The sequence below is a fragment of the Microtus oregoni genome, unplaced genomic scaffold (genome assembly GCF_018167655.1).
Source record: "Microtus oregoni isolate MIOR12 unplaced genomic scaffold, Mior012 000011F_ref0000422, whole genome shotgun sequence".
NCBI classification, from domain to species: Eukaryota; Metazoa; Chordata; class Mammalia; order Rodentia; family Cricetidae; genus Microtus; species Microtus oregoni.
In genome coordinates this window covers 7176638-7191362 of record NW_024543070.1, presented here as the reverse complement: position 1 = coordinate 7191362, position 14725 = coordinate 7176638, and the positions used below count along the sequence as shown (strand labels likewise).

Below are 14725 nucleotides of genomic sequence, written 5' to 3'. Positions count from 1 at the left end.
CTGCAGTTCTGTGTAGTGCTAAGTGGAAATTAGCCTTAATATTTTTTTTGTGTGTGTATTGTAGGTGTTGTTGTCGTTGATGGTGGTGGTATTGTGTTTGGTTGTTCCAGCTCTATAAAATGTTTAGAAGTGCCAAATCTAGAGTGTACCCGTACTTGCGGAGCACTTGCAGCTTGGAAAGCAGTGTGTTTGGCACACTGCTTACATTATGTCCTTTCATTCTTGCATGCCATTTTGAAGTAAGTGGTATGAAGGCGCTTGCACATGTTTAGTGTTTTGCAAAGGTTCTGTGTTTTTCAGATCCAGGGTCTATATTTGGGTCTGAGATCAGCGCAGCTTACAAAGCAGTGCTCTCTGTGCCATAGTGGTGTATTTGATTTCAGCTTGATAACTCAGAGAACAGAGTTCCACAACACCAGATCTGTTATAAAATAGAGCAGTTGTAACCCTTAAAGGGATTAGGAAAGCTAGCCTCTTTTAAATCCAAGGTCATGTGTTAACACTACAGTGTGCTTTAAATGCTGAATAACATCAGCTAGTCATTGTATGAGTCTTTTTATTTTATTTTATTTTTATTGAGAAAAGGAAAAAAAAAAGAAAAAAGTTTCCACCTCCCCCCAGCCTCCCATTTCCCTCCCCCTCCTCCCACCCTTCTCCCTCTCCCCCCACTCTTCTCCCCCTCCCTCTCCAGTCCAAAGAGCAGTCAGGGTTCCCTGCCCTGTGGAAAGTCCAAGGTCCTCCCCCCTCCATCCATGTCTAGGAAGGTGAACATCCAAACTGGCTAGGCTCCCACAAAGCCAGAACATGTAGTAGGATCAAAACCCCGAGCCATTGTCCTTGGCTTCTCATCAGCCCTCATTGTTCGCCATGTTCAGAGAGTCCGGTTTTATCCCATGCTTTTTCAGTCACAGTCCTGCTGGCCTTGGTGAGCTCCCAATAGATCAGCTCCACTGTCTCAGTGGGTGGGTGCACCCCTCGTGGTCTTGACTTCCTTGCTCATCTTCTCCCTCCTTCTGTTCCTCATTGGGACTTTGGGAGCTCAGTCCAGTGCTCCAGTGTGGGTCTCTGTCTCTATCTCCATCCATCACCAGATGAAGGTTCTATCGTGATATGCAAGATATTCGTCAGTATTGCTATAGGATAGGGTCATTTCAGGTTCCCTATCCTCATCTGCCCAAGGAACTAACTGGGGACATCGCCTTGGGCTCCTGGTGATAATTGTCAGCCTTGTGCTATTATATTTAAGTGTTCTTGTTCTTTTAAAATGGAATTATAGAGATGCTTATCTGTTGCTACACAAAGCCATTTAAACAGTCTTTCTAGGAAAAATTCCTAGAAATTTAAAAAATTCCTTTATTTAAGAAAGACAGACACAGGCATCCAAGGATGCTAAACCCAGACTTCACTTTAGTTGTGGTTTTTGATTAGCATAATGGTTAGAATTCTGTTCTAACGACCAATGATTGATGGAGGAACTAAGATAATCAGCTATTTACATCCTTATTCTTAGTTCAGCCACAGGAAAGATCTTTTGGCCCAGTTTTTCAGGTTCCAGTACATGCTGGGTACAAATCCTCATTTTCAATGGTCTAGTATATGCGGTTAGCGTAGCGGTATTGAGAATGTAGTGGAGCAAACTGCATACATTCTTACCATGGCAGCAGAAATGAGACCGAGGAGGGGACTAAAGTTCTTCAATCTCAATTAAATGACATGAAGTTGATGACCCAGTGAACTGATGCAGGAGAATCATATGTTCTAGGTCAGTTTTGCTATACAATAAAACTCTCAAAAAGCAAAATAAAGAGAAAGTGAGTATTATATATAATACAGATATTTCTTATAGAAATTTTTAATGTTTACATATTTTATTTATTATAATACATGCTATTAATGTATACTCATATTTTATATATTTAGCTTTACAATATGAAAATTACCTTTCTTATTTTTCTAATAAGACATATACTACAAGCATTTTGTGATTAATAATGCATTCTGTAACAGAGGGTCTCAGTCAAAACTCCCTGACAACCTGTTCAGCTCTTGGGTGTCAGGAATCATTATCATGTTTAAGAATGAAAGTAAGGATCTTTTCCCATTCTGTAGGCTGCCATTTTGTCTTGTTGACCGTGTCCTTTGCTTTACAGATGCTTTTCAGTTACAGGAGGTAACCTGTAAGAATGGTCAAGATCAAAAACACTGATGACAACTTATGCTGGAGAGGATGTGGGAAAAAGGGAACCCTCCTGCATTGCTGGTGGGAATGCAAGGTGTACAACCCCTTCCGATATCAGTATGGCAATTTCTCAGAAAATTAGATAACAATCTTCCTCTAGACCCAGCAATACCGCTTTTGGGTATATATCCAAAGGATGCTCAATCGTGACACAAGGCCATGTGCTCAACTATGTTCATAGCAGCATTGTTTGTCATATCCAGACCCTGGAAACAACCTTGACTGAAGAATGGATAAGGAAAATGTGTACATTTAGACAATGGAGTACTAAACAGCAGAAAAAATAATGACATCTTGGAATTTGCAGGCAAATGGATGGAGCTAGAAAACATCATATTGAGTGAGGTAACCCAGACCCAAAAAGACAATTATCACATGTACTCAATCATTAGTGGTTTTTAAACATAATGCAAAGAAAACTAGCCTACAATCCCAGAGAACCTAGACAACAATGAAGACCCTATGAGAGACATACATGGATCTAATCTACATGGGAAGTAGTAAAAGACAAGATCTCCTGAGTAAATTGGGATCATGGGGATCATGGGAGAGGGTTGAAGGAGAGGGGAGAGGAAGGGAGGGGGGCAGAGAAAAATGTACAGCTCAATAAAATCAATAAAAAAGAAAGTAAGTGTGAAAGAAAATAGAATTATAAATATTGAATCCATGTCAACTTATTCAGAAGATTTCAAAATTTAGGACCCAAGGTTCTTAAAAAATAAACAGGAATAAAATTATTTTTCTCTGCAGCTGATTTTTTTTTAAAAAATTCTAAATTAAAAAGAACTAACACATATAAAAAGCTGTGAATTAGCTGCTATGTATTAACTGCTAATTGTTATAGGATTTTTATTTGGTATATTTCATATATTACTCTAACATTTGTTAAGATCCAAAACTCTAAGAATGGGGATCCAAAGTAGCTATAAGGCACAGTCACAAACAACCCAGAGTTTCTAGGAGGTAAGAAACTGGGACCCATAAAACAGCCCCAAAGGAGAGTTTAGAAAGAAATGGAAGTTGATAATATCCAAGGAGCAGGTGCAAGTTTTGCAAGATGGTGTCATGCACGCATACCGCATAGACAGACAATGACTCCATGACCTGATCCTTTCTGACACTGGGCTAACACATGTACTTTGGGAGCTAAGTTTTCACCCTGCTCTATTCAAAACACTGAGACTTAAGTTTTTACATGGACCTCACTCCAACATGTGCAATGCACAGTTTGTCATTTCTACATAATGTGAGCGGTTGGTGGGAGTGAAATTAGAGATGCAGCGTTTGCCTGCAAAGACAATCAAATGAAAAGGAGACTGGAAGGTGAGTTTAAGACGTACGGTGAAAGAACCTTAATTATACCACACTCTGTAGAGACTTTGCTTTACTGGTTACCTCGTTGTTTTACAAATAAAAAAAAAATAAGATTGATGTTGCTAGAAAAAATTATACAATATTCATACTCTTCCATTCCAGCTATGCATGCTAACTTGACCTTTTTGCTTTTCTCTAAGTGGACTGTGTCAAGCTAAATTTCTCTAATGTGACTGTGAGCTTTAATTTCTTGGTAGACACAAAATGAAGATTTACCTCAGGTGATAATCAAAAATACCTAGGAAGTCTTAGAGCTTCCGAACAAGAGTTGCTGGTGACACTTTTTTCTTCTTGTTTCAGAATTTTATTATGTTTCTAACATCTATTCCACCATTTACTCATGAGTGATAGGAAATAAATACATTTAAATGCTGTTTAACCTTTTATTATTTGTGCTGGGAAAAATACTAATAGCTTCAGAATATTAGGAAAACTCTCAAGTGAATGTTTCTATTATCCTTAAAAAATGGTTTGGAAGGCTCCATCCTAACAAAATCCATATTTTTCTCAGTAATGAGGTGATAATTTTAAAACCACTTTAAAAATTCGACATACTGTCAGATTTTAACTTTAAATAGTTGGGAACAGGCAAAGTGGATTGGTTTGGATGCTTTAAATTATAAATCAAAGATCTCTCAATTATGGCTGAAAAGTAAAGGGATTTATGATCATAACCAAGGAGACCAGGAGTGGGGTACCACAGGGTTAGCTGACTCAGCGGTTTAGTGATAGAAACCTTACACTTTCCTTTATCAAATCTTCCTACACTTGGCTTGCCTGCTTGATCACCTCAAGATGAGGAGTTGCTTGTATTTCTCCAGGAGTTTGATATGGCTCAAGAAAATATGAATTCATTTTCTCAAACCTTAATCTCATCCCCAACAATAATCTTCATACGACTCCCTTAAGTCAACCGTGGCAAGAAACCGTGGATTGAAATGAAGTTTGTAAGTAAGCCACCCTATATTTTCCCTGACTTGGGCCTTATAATGGGCATCAACCTTTTCTGCTTGGACAGGGCAAGACTAAGACCCTCAGTCAGTGAAAGAAGAACAGGGAGAGGGGATTGCTGCTGGCTCAATAATTATCAGTTTCTGCCAGCTCAAATGCAATACAGAAAACAAAGCTCACTAAGATGATCTTAATCAGCAGAAGAATTCTAATGTATCAGTCACTAAGAAGTCAAGAATTAAGTTGCCCTCATACTAGGTCTGATTACCCATGAAGGTTCAAGGTACTAGCCAGGTTTCAGGTGTTTCCCATTTCTGTCTAGGCTCTATTTTGTAGGTTACTTTCATCTTTGTCTTCCGTCAGACTTGGCGGTAGCCACATTGACCACAGTCGTTGCTCTTTAGTGCCCTTACTATATGTTCTCCAGAGGAAGAGAAGGCTTTGGGTCTGGTCACTGTAAAAGAATTATCAGAGGCTCAGGTTTATGTGTCCTCATGGCTCATTGGGTCAAATTGGTGCTTGTGTCTATAAACTCATAGGAACACACTAAACAGGGACAAGCACTGGGGTATATTTAAGTGATTATATCCAGACCAGCACATAGAATGGCACTGGATGGTGGATTCCTTAATGAAAAGCAGGAGATAATAGAAAAGATAACAGAAATGTCCAACATACATTTAAATTATAGACAGGGAAGTTGAAATACATTCAAATGATCTTCCCATGGACAGTTTTATTACAGATGGTCCCAGAGAGAGGGTATAACTTCTCAGAAGGTAAATTCACTATATTGAAACTTTCCTTTTTCTTCTTCCATATTGTCTGTATAGCATGCTGTTTACTTATTTATTACAGTTTTATTCATGCATTTATTGGAGTTGCCCCCCCATGTCAACATTAAACATATATATTATATATATATATATATATATATATATATATATATATATTAGAACTTTGAGGGTTTGGCTCCTCATAGATTTGAGTTTATATGTGCTCTTTGCAGAACAGGTTTTGTGGCATTAATTACTACTTTTTATACTTAGGAAATTCAATACCTTTAAAATTTTAGATAGACAATAAATAATTGCTTATCTCCTTTCCTATTGGATTAAATTCCTTTTAGACTTCAAATTGTAAAAAATCAGGGGACATACATTTTATTAGATTGTATTACAAATTATTTTATGTGTTAAGCTAAAGCTAATTCTTTGTGGTTAATCCTTGTACATTGGCTTGTAAAAACAATTGGTGTAATTACAGTCTCACTGACATTTATTCTGCATTGGCAGTTCTAAGGGCTTTTCTGTTGTCTGCCAGTCTGAGTTGCAGAGAAAGATATTAAATGTGAGGACAATCTCATTTGTTGTCTTCCGTTAGTCTTAATGATTTGCTTAGAAGGCCACAAGTAAATAGCTAACTGATACCCAGACCAGCCGCTGTGTCATTTAAAATGAACTTCTACAGTGTGTTTGGTATCAGACCTCAAAGACTGGCATGGTACTTTTCACAGTAGAAAAAAAAAATGTGATTTCATTGCTCAGTAAGACTGAAAACAACAGCTGCCTTTTGAATGTGGGGTGTTTGGGATACTCTAGATAGTATGAAAAGCCTGTGTATCCTTTTCAGGGCAAGCTGGACTTTGGTATTGGCACACTGCCAACACACTTGGAAGCCATCGGCAAATAGCTCATGGGTCCAGCAATACTGGCTGTTAAGCACTTTTAATGGCATAAGTATTTTAGCAGAAAAATATCTTACACAAATGCCATTGCATAAGCAGATGAAAGTAAAATGTTCTAGCTGAATCAACGGAAGCCCAAATTCTTAAAGGTCATCGCTGTGTCTCTCTGCTACCTTCGTTCTCTCCTGCTCTCTGCCCACCTGAGAAGATAGATTCCCCAGAGCCCTGTGGACAGTATTTTAGGAATTGCTGAAGTGGATTCATTTTAGAATATTCTTTGAGACTGTACTGTGTATCAAACTAAACAGTTGCTTGCTGTTTTGGAACTTATATTCTGTTTAAAAAAACCAAAATAGCAATGACACCAACAAAAAAAAAACCCAAAGGGCAATGAACAAATAGCAGAACATGTATTTAGCCAAGAGTAAAGGCCTGGCTTCCATCACCAAAATATAATCAAATTAACAGGAAAAGATAAGAAGGAAGAGTAATTGAGCAGTATGCAGAATACAAACAGGGCATGATAACAGCATTGAGTAGGCCTTGAGGTCTTGTTCAGTAAGGTTAGATAAAGCACCCCGCCAAGATGAGGTTTAAAGTGGGGATTGACCTGTTGTAGCAACAGATAGAAGGCCACTGAGACTAGAGCATGAGCAACATGAAAGACAATGAGGCTAACAGTAGGGAGAAGATATGGAAGACTGTGTCACCTGCAGACTCCTGGCAGCATTGGAGTTTGAATGCTATTTGGATCTAAGCTGTTTACAGGTCTCATTGGTGGTGTGAATCTGGGTGAGCCGGGCTGCAAACTGAGGCAGACTAAAGTCTCATGTTACTTTACTCAGAACGTCAGACAGCTTATACTCTGAGGATGAAGAAGAGTCACTTGAGTAAAGTGTACAATCACAGGGATAAATCACACATGGCAAAAACAAGTTTTTTTTCCCAAAGAGACATATGAATAGCAATAGCTGAAGTAAACTCACTCCTATCCAGTATAACTGGGAGAAGAACAAAAAACACATCCCAAGTTTTGAAGAAACTGAGATCACAAGACTCTTGTCTTGTTTTCTCAGAGTTTTCTTTCAGAAACTCAGAATTCTCATGTGACTACGTTCTTTGACTGTGTTCCAACACTGGGCATGATAGCAAATATCTATAACCCTAACACCTGGAGGACGGAGTTATGGAGTTAGGAGAATCAAGAGTTCAGAATATCCTTGACTTCATAGGACGTTCAAGGCCAGTCTAGAATATGTGAGACCTATATCAAAACATTAATATATAAAAAAAGGAAATAACACATTTACCTCACATAGGTCATAATTCTGTGATAGTGATTAAAATGATTTTCCCAACTGGGAAATGGAAATTGGAAGCATATTAGGGGTTTCCTTGGATCTAGTGCAGGGTGAGTCTGACTTGCATAAGAGCAATGAAAATACAAATGCAAACAAGAAGGAATTTAAGGTATTGTTTTGTACATAAATTTAAGAGGATTTGCTTATATCCTAAATACTTGGAATGTGTTGTGGGCTTGTTGCTGCTGCCTGTTGTGCAATCCTTGTTTCCCAGAGGGCAGGCATTGAGGAGACGTGGAGGCAAGAACACAGACTCTGAAAGATTACAACATACAAGTTCTTTATTGTAAAAGGATCAGGGATTTTTATGGGGTTAGGGAAATGAAGCTGCCAGAGGAACATTTTTGGATGTCACCGCTGGCATGTTGTGATTGACTAAGAGTGTACATCATTCGTTATTGTGTTTTGGGTCTGCTGACAGGTTGTTTTGTCCAATTTTGCTTATTCATTGTGGGTTTGCATGTGCTTGCGCTATTGCCTTGCCTCATCTCATCCTTTTTATTTTATTTTTATTGGGCAATCTCGTGGTGGTTAAGAATTTTTGTAACTCTCCCTTGGAACCCCCCCCCCCCCCCGCCCTCCCATCATTTTGGGCTGTGCCTGTTTTAGGTTGGTCTGCTAGACAGGCTCTTACCCATCTTTGATTACCAGTCCTCTAAGGTATCCCTAGAAGGAAGAAGCAAGGGGAGACTTTTAGGAGAACTAGGGCTTTAAATGACCTCCTGTATTTGCATCGGTCAAGCATGGTTCACCTCCCTTGGAGGTTTTGGTCCAGTGCGCTCCATAGATGTTAACATTCCATAACCTGGAGTGTTGCCTTGTTCACCTGCTCTCATTGGGATCTTTGCTGTAGGAGACACTTAAGAAGAAATATTAGAACCACCACCAGCCCTCCCATAAGGCACCATGTAACAAGTTTAGACGGGTCCAACAGAAATTTTATGTGATCCCACACTTGATTGAAGAACATGGTAGACAAATCTTATGGCTTGAATTGTGTCAAGTTAAGTTGCATAGGTTCTGATTAAACGTTCACAGCTGGGCAAGAATAACCCAGGTAACATCTTGTGCAAATTTTAGAGGATAAATAAAATTGCTGATGGAGGAGCCTAGCCTATTCTAGCAAAGGCAAGGTCACTGCCATAGTCATAATTAGGTGGTCAACTCTGTGGTTGCCTGTTGCTAGCATTCCTGGCAGGTCTGTATAAGACCTGATATGGGATATGAGCTAGGAGTGTCCTCTGGTTTGTAATAAGTCTTGAATGATTAGCATGGTTTCAGAGATGAACTCTTTTTGGGACTATAATTTTGCAAAAGATAATATTTGCATGCTTCTGTGGCATAGCAGCTATCTGAAGAAAATATTAACAGTTTTTGATTGGGTCATTTTCAATTCCTTAAGGACTGCCAATAACTCTCCTAGCTACACTGATACAGGATTTGATTGGGTATAGGCCCTTTACGTATAATTATCTCCCATTGTTATTAACCCAGGTTAGTTTTATTGGCATCTGTAAAGGCCATACTGGCCTGGAAGATAGCATTTTTTGATGGTGTGGCATAATTTTTTGTCCTTAATTTTAAAATGGGGGAAGGCAGAAAACCATCTATCTTGAGGGAAATGGTTATCCAGCACGCCCATACTGGACCTAGCAATCAATTGAAAACAGACTTCCTCTCTAAGTAATTTGTGGTTTTCCCTGGCTTTGCTTATGACAATGTTTGCAGCTTATATCTATAGCGGTAGCTCCTGGGACAGGGAGTACACCAAGTACCATGAGTGACTGCCTACTGGACTGAAGGGCAACCAATGGCTTATTTTCATAGACTTTCCCAGGACGCTGGTTGAGTACATAGAGCATGAGCAACAGAAACTCCCTGCTGCCACCTTGGCTCTGGAAGAGGACGTAAAGGTGTTCCACAATGCTCCCAATGTAGCTCACAAAGACATCAAAGTCTCTATTAAGTTTGGTTCTACTGCTGTTCAAGCAACCTTAGCAGAGAGAACAAAAGTATTGGGGCAATCCATCTTTTTAAATGACATCAACTATGCTTCAGAAATCAAAGAGATCTGCCTTGTGGATGATAACCAGTTCACCTTAACTACTACAAACCAAGGCACACCACTTACTTTCATGCACCCGGAATGTGAAGCCATTTTCCAGTCTATCATTCATATCAGGACCTTCTGGGAGCTTCTCTAGTCTTGTGCCCAGTGATAGCCCTTTTGGCACTTAGGATTTTAGGTCTTTGGACAAGCCCTGGGACAATCCTTACATAAGTGACCAGACTGTCCACATCCCAGCAAGTACAATCTGGTGGGGTGGAAATATTGTACTTGTCAGGTTTGGCATTGACCAAGGCATTGATGGAAGCCATATGGGCATAAATGGGCCTGTTCTGTGTGCCAGTACCATGGGTGGCTAAGATCCACTTATAAATATCCTCATTTCTAACAGGTGTGATGGCATTAAGGGTGAGGTTGCTGAGCCCCTTCCAGGTTAGCTGTTTAAGAAGGATATCCTTGGTAGGGACAGATGGCACGTGTTTTTTAACAGCATTGGTGACATGAGTTAAAAATTTGGAAATGGTTCTACAGCCTGCTGAACAAGATTGAAGAAATAGCCTACACTGTCCTGGGATGTACAGAGTTTGAGGGCCTTGAAGGCAAGGTCGGAAACCTGCTGAACAAGATTGAAGAAATAGCCTCCACTGTCCTGGGATGTACAGAGTTTGAGGGCCTTGAAGGCTAGGTTGGACTTGTTGGAAATAGATATGTAGCCAATCATGGATTTTGAGACAGGATTAGTGTACTGCCCATGGCCAGTAAGCATGCCAAGGGTAATATTAAGTTCAAACAGCAAGTTTGTATGGGCTTGGGTCTCTGCTGCATCATCATAAGCACAGCACCATTGAAGAAAAATTGAGGGGTCAAGGCCTTCAACATGGAGTACCAATCGTAATAAGTTTGAAGCTGCATGGCCCATTGTCTGAGTACTTGCTCAAAATAAGGAGAATTGGGGTAGCCCTGGTCACCCTTGTACACCCGTGCATGGTTCCCAGCCTGCTCCTGGCCCTGCTGCCACTGGAAAAGCTTGTACCTGACAAGGACAACATCACTGCAGCCTCCAGCAGGTTGGGATGCACCCAGAAGTGCTCAAGTGTATCAAAAATGGACTGGAACCACAGATGCTGGACCCAGCACCCACCTAATTCAGTGACAAATGCAGGTGCTTGACTTTGCCCTGGAAGTTACAAGTGAGCACATATTCATCACATCCTGTCTCATTCCGACATACCAGGAAGACACCCTGGGAGGCAGTGCCTCCTTCCAGCACTAACCTTGAGTTGAGAGAGCATGCAATGAAACCAAGGATATCCTGAGAGCGCCCTCTGACTCTCCATGGAAGAGGAATGACCCTGTGGCTGCTTCTGGAGTATCCAGAGGATGGTAGGGGGTTGAGAGGGGATGAACTGTCCCCTGCTGGGGGGCCCTCTACAATGGGAATGTGGGGAGGCAGTTCCAGAGGAAGCAGTTCCATTGAGTCAAAGTGGGTGGCAGCAATGGAGACAGAACTAGGGGAGAATGCTGGTGGCCAGTCAGAAAGGCTCCCATAAGCCCCCTGTGACAGGTTGTTGCTACTCTTGCAGGGTCCCAACAGAAGATTTTGGCTGGGCAGGCTCTCTGAATGATTCAGGCAGGGCAACTCCAGGCTGTCTGTCTTATCTTTTGTGAGGATAGAGGTCCCAGGGGTCAGGGGAAGGGTCATGGAGAGCGGGATGATAACAGGGCAGAGTCCTGGGTTTAAGAACTCCTGGATGTCAGATACTGAGGCTTTCATATGAAGTGCATCAGTTGTCTCCAGAATGCACTCTGAAGGGACTTCTATCTTAACCACAAACATTCTCCCTGTCAGGCATCTCTAGGGCCATGGCTGTGTAGACATCAGTGACAGTAGAACAAGGAATACTGAGTTGGGACCAGGATGCCTTGGATGGTATGAAGAACTCCAATCGACTTCCTCATCCCCTTTCTCCTTTACTTGGGAGCAGTAGGCGACACTTCTGCCATTGAGGCTGCCCTCCTCCCCTTGAGGACAGCCCAGCCACCCCTCCTCCACTCATGCTGAGTCAGGGGCAACTTCTTTAGCCCCCATAAAACAGAGCAGCTCTCCTTTGTACCACCCCTGCTCTATGTTTCAAGGTTCCCCCCTCACGACTCAGTTTCAGCCTCTCAAAGTGGAGAGTCCATCTCTCCTCAGGGGATGTGCCTTCACTCGCCAATCCCCCACCACCTGTCCCAGCACCACCAGAGGAGTTGGAGTTGCTGTTTCCACCTAGGAGTGGAGGGCCTGATTTGGTCTTCAGAGGCTTAATTGGGGAGGAAGAGTCAAGGGCCCCTTGCCACTGCAGGATACCTTGTACTGAGCCTCTGACTGAGTGACCCACTGAATGGAGGGAAAAGCATTTCTTGAGCTTCGGCTTTAAGGGTATTGTAGAGGACGAAGAGATTGAGGAAGGAAAGAGGCCAGCTAGGTTCTCAGAAGATAGAGATGGGTTGAAGACAGTCAGGGGTCCGCCCACCCTGCAGCTTTCACAAGTCATGTGGTGGTGCAATAGAACCTTCAGACAATTCCAGAGAGTGGGCCCGGGCAAAAGTCAGCTGTTACTCTCAGGCTGCGAGAAAGTCTGCAGAGGACAAGGGCGGAAGGGAAAGGGAAAGTAGTGTTCGTTGACCGTGTGTGGCTGCTTATAGTGAGGGACTTTCATGGTTTGTTAGGCTTCGGCCTTAAGTTCACATAACGTCTCAGGGAAAAAAGGACAGGTCAGAGGGTTCTACCTCCTGGGTAGTCAGCCCTCATTTGGAATGAACTGAGTCATGATGGAGAGTTCCTAACCAGAAAAACAAACGGGAAAGCAAGGAAATGTAGAAATAGGAAAGAAGGCCGCAATTCGCCAAGGGCTGAGAAAACGAAAATAATTGTCAACTCACTGAAAAACAGCTGAAGGGTGTGAACTCAAGACGCCAACAGAGAGCTGGGAAGGGGTCAGCAGCAGGGTCAGCAAATGAGAAAGAAAATGCCCAAAAAGGAGTACTAAGGAGGACCCAAAAGGCGAGCAAAAGGAAAAGGTCCATCCACACTGGGTGCCAGTTGTTCTAGGCTTGTTGGGGCTGCCTGTTGGGTGATTTTTTTTTTTTGTTTGCGAAGGGGGTGGGGTGGGGAGACACCGAGGAACAACACAAACTCCAAAGAATCCAGTATAAAAGCTCTTTTGTAAAAGCATAGGGGTTTTTTATGGGGTTGAGGAAATTAAGCTGCCTCAGGAACATTTTCATTTGGTTCTTTTGAAACTGACGGTTGCTGCTGGCATGCTGTGATTGGCTAAGAGTGAGCATCATTACTTATTGTACTTTTGGTCCACTGACAGGCTGTTTTGGCCAATTTTGTTTATGTATGTGCTTGTATGTGCTTGCGCTATTGCCCTGCCTCAGGGACGAAGGGAAGAGACCTCAAAACTGAAGACTCATTTTGATTTTATGGCACTCATTCAATGGGATGAGTTTACTGAGATGAGTGAATTCAGGAGAAAGGAGAGTGAAGGGGTAGAGACAGGTTTTTCTTTAAGATACATAGAATTTCAGTTAGCTAAAAAACACATAAGTAGAAATATTAAGTAGGCAGTCTGAAATATAGGTTGTGATTATTGCTGGCTGATAGAAATGGAAAACCGTTGAGACAAAGATGATATTTTAAAGAGTGGAAGAGGATGAAATCATCTCGAGACTGCAGATGGAGGAAGGCTAAGGATAGAGAGCTGAGGAATAATGGATTTAGTTCACTTCAGGGAAGTCTCTGGGGGTTATCTCATATGCTAGAAATACTGTCTCACCTCTACTGTGTGAGTGAGACTCTTAACTCTGGCCACTTGGAATCATTTCATGGTTTCCTTTTTTCCTTCTCTCTCCCATCTAAATTGGAAGCATGTGAAAAAGTCTCTGATCAGCATGACAACGGCAATGTAGATCTGTTTCTGAGACATGATGTGATGGCAAGATGGAGTCCTCTCCTTTCAGAGTCTGTGGGCTGAGTTATGGCACGAAATGACTTCCAGCTGTCAAGAGTTGCCAGTACTGTATGTGGTGGTTTGAATAAAAATGGCCTGCGTAGGCCATTAGCGAGTGGCTCTTTTAGGAAGTGTGCCCTTGTTGGAGTCCATGTGACTTTGTAAGAGGAAGTGTGTTAATGGGGGTGGGCTTTGAAGTCTCAGATGCCCAATGTCCAGGCCCAATATCTCACGTGCTTCCTGTTGCCTATTTAGAAGCAGAATTCTCAGTTACCTCTCCAGCATCATGTCTGCCTGCATGTTGCCATACTTCCTGCCATGATGATAATGGACTAAACCTCTGGACTGCAAGCCAGACCCAATTAAATGTTTCCTTTTAAGAGTTGCTATGGTCATGGTCTCTCTTCACAGCAATAGAGCACTGCCTAAGACACTGTGGAAACCTACAGGAGACTAAGCAGCATTAAGGACTCAGCTACCTTCCTTGCAACAAAAGACTAAGACCCCTGTATGACCAGAGTTTGTATGGTCACACCTGAGGTCTCCAGTACTCAGAACTGTTTTTCCTTTCACATCATGATTTGAGAAGTTCAGAGGCTGCATTCTATCTTCCATTGAGGGAATAGGCAGCTTGGTAAATTTTAGTCTAACAGATGGGGTGAGATAGTCTATAACTTACAGTCTGCTGGGCTTCCATCCTCAAGAATACACAACGGGCTGGGAAGAGCCTCATTCCTGGCTTTCCAGATAGTTCAGGTGAAGGTGGTATCCTTGGTATGCCAAAATTGTCTGTGCTGAAACTTGCCAAATCTAAAGATCGTGGGCAGGGTAAGGATTCTAAATAAACCTGGTTGAAGGGCCAGGGATTCAGCCTAGTAGTAGAATGTATACTTAGTATATATGAGAGCCTCATTTCAATCTTCAGTACTAAAATTAAAGAAAAAGAAAACTACTACAGCCGGGCGGTGGTGGCACACGCCTTTAATCCCAGCACGGGAGGCAGAGGCAGGCAGCTCTTTGTGAGTTGAGGCCAGCCTAGTCTACAAG

At 41.9% G+C, this 14725-nt stretch overlaps 1 pseudogene; it reads right to left on the bottom strand.

Moving 5' to 3' along the window:
* Positions 1–10397: 10397 nt before the first annotated feature.
* LOC121453550 lies at positions 10398–12217 on the bottom strand (annotated as a pseudogene).
* Between the last annotated feature and the right edge of the window lie 2508 nt (positions 12218–14725).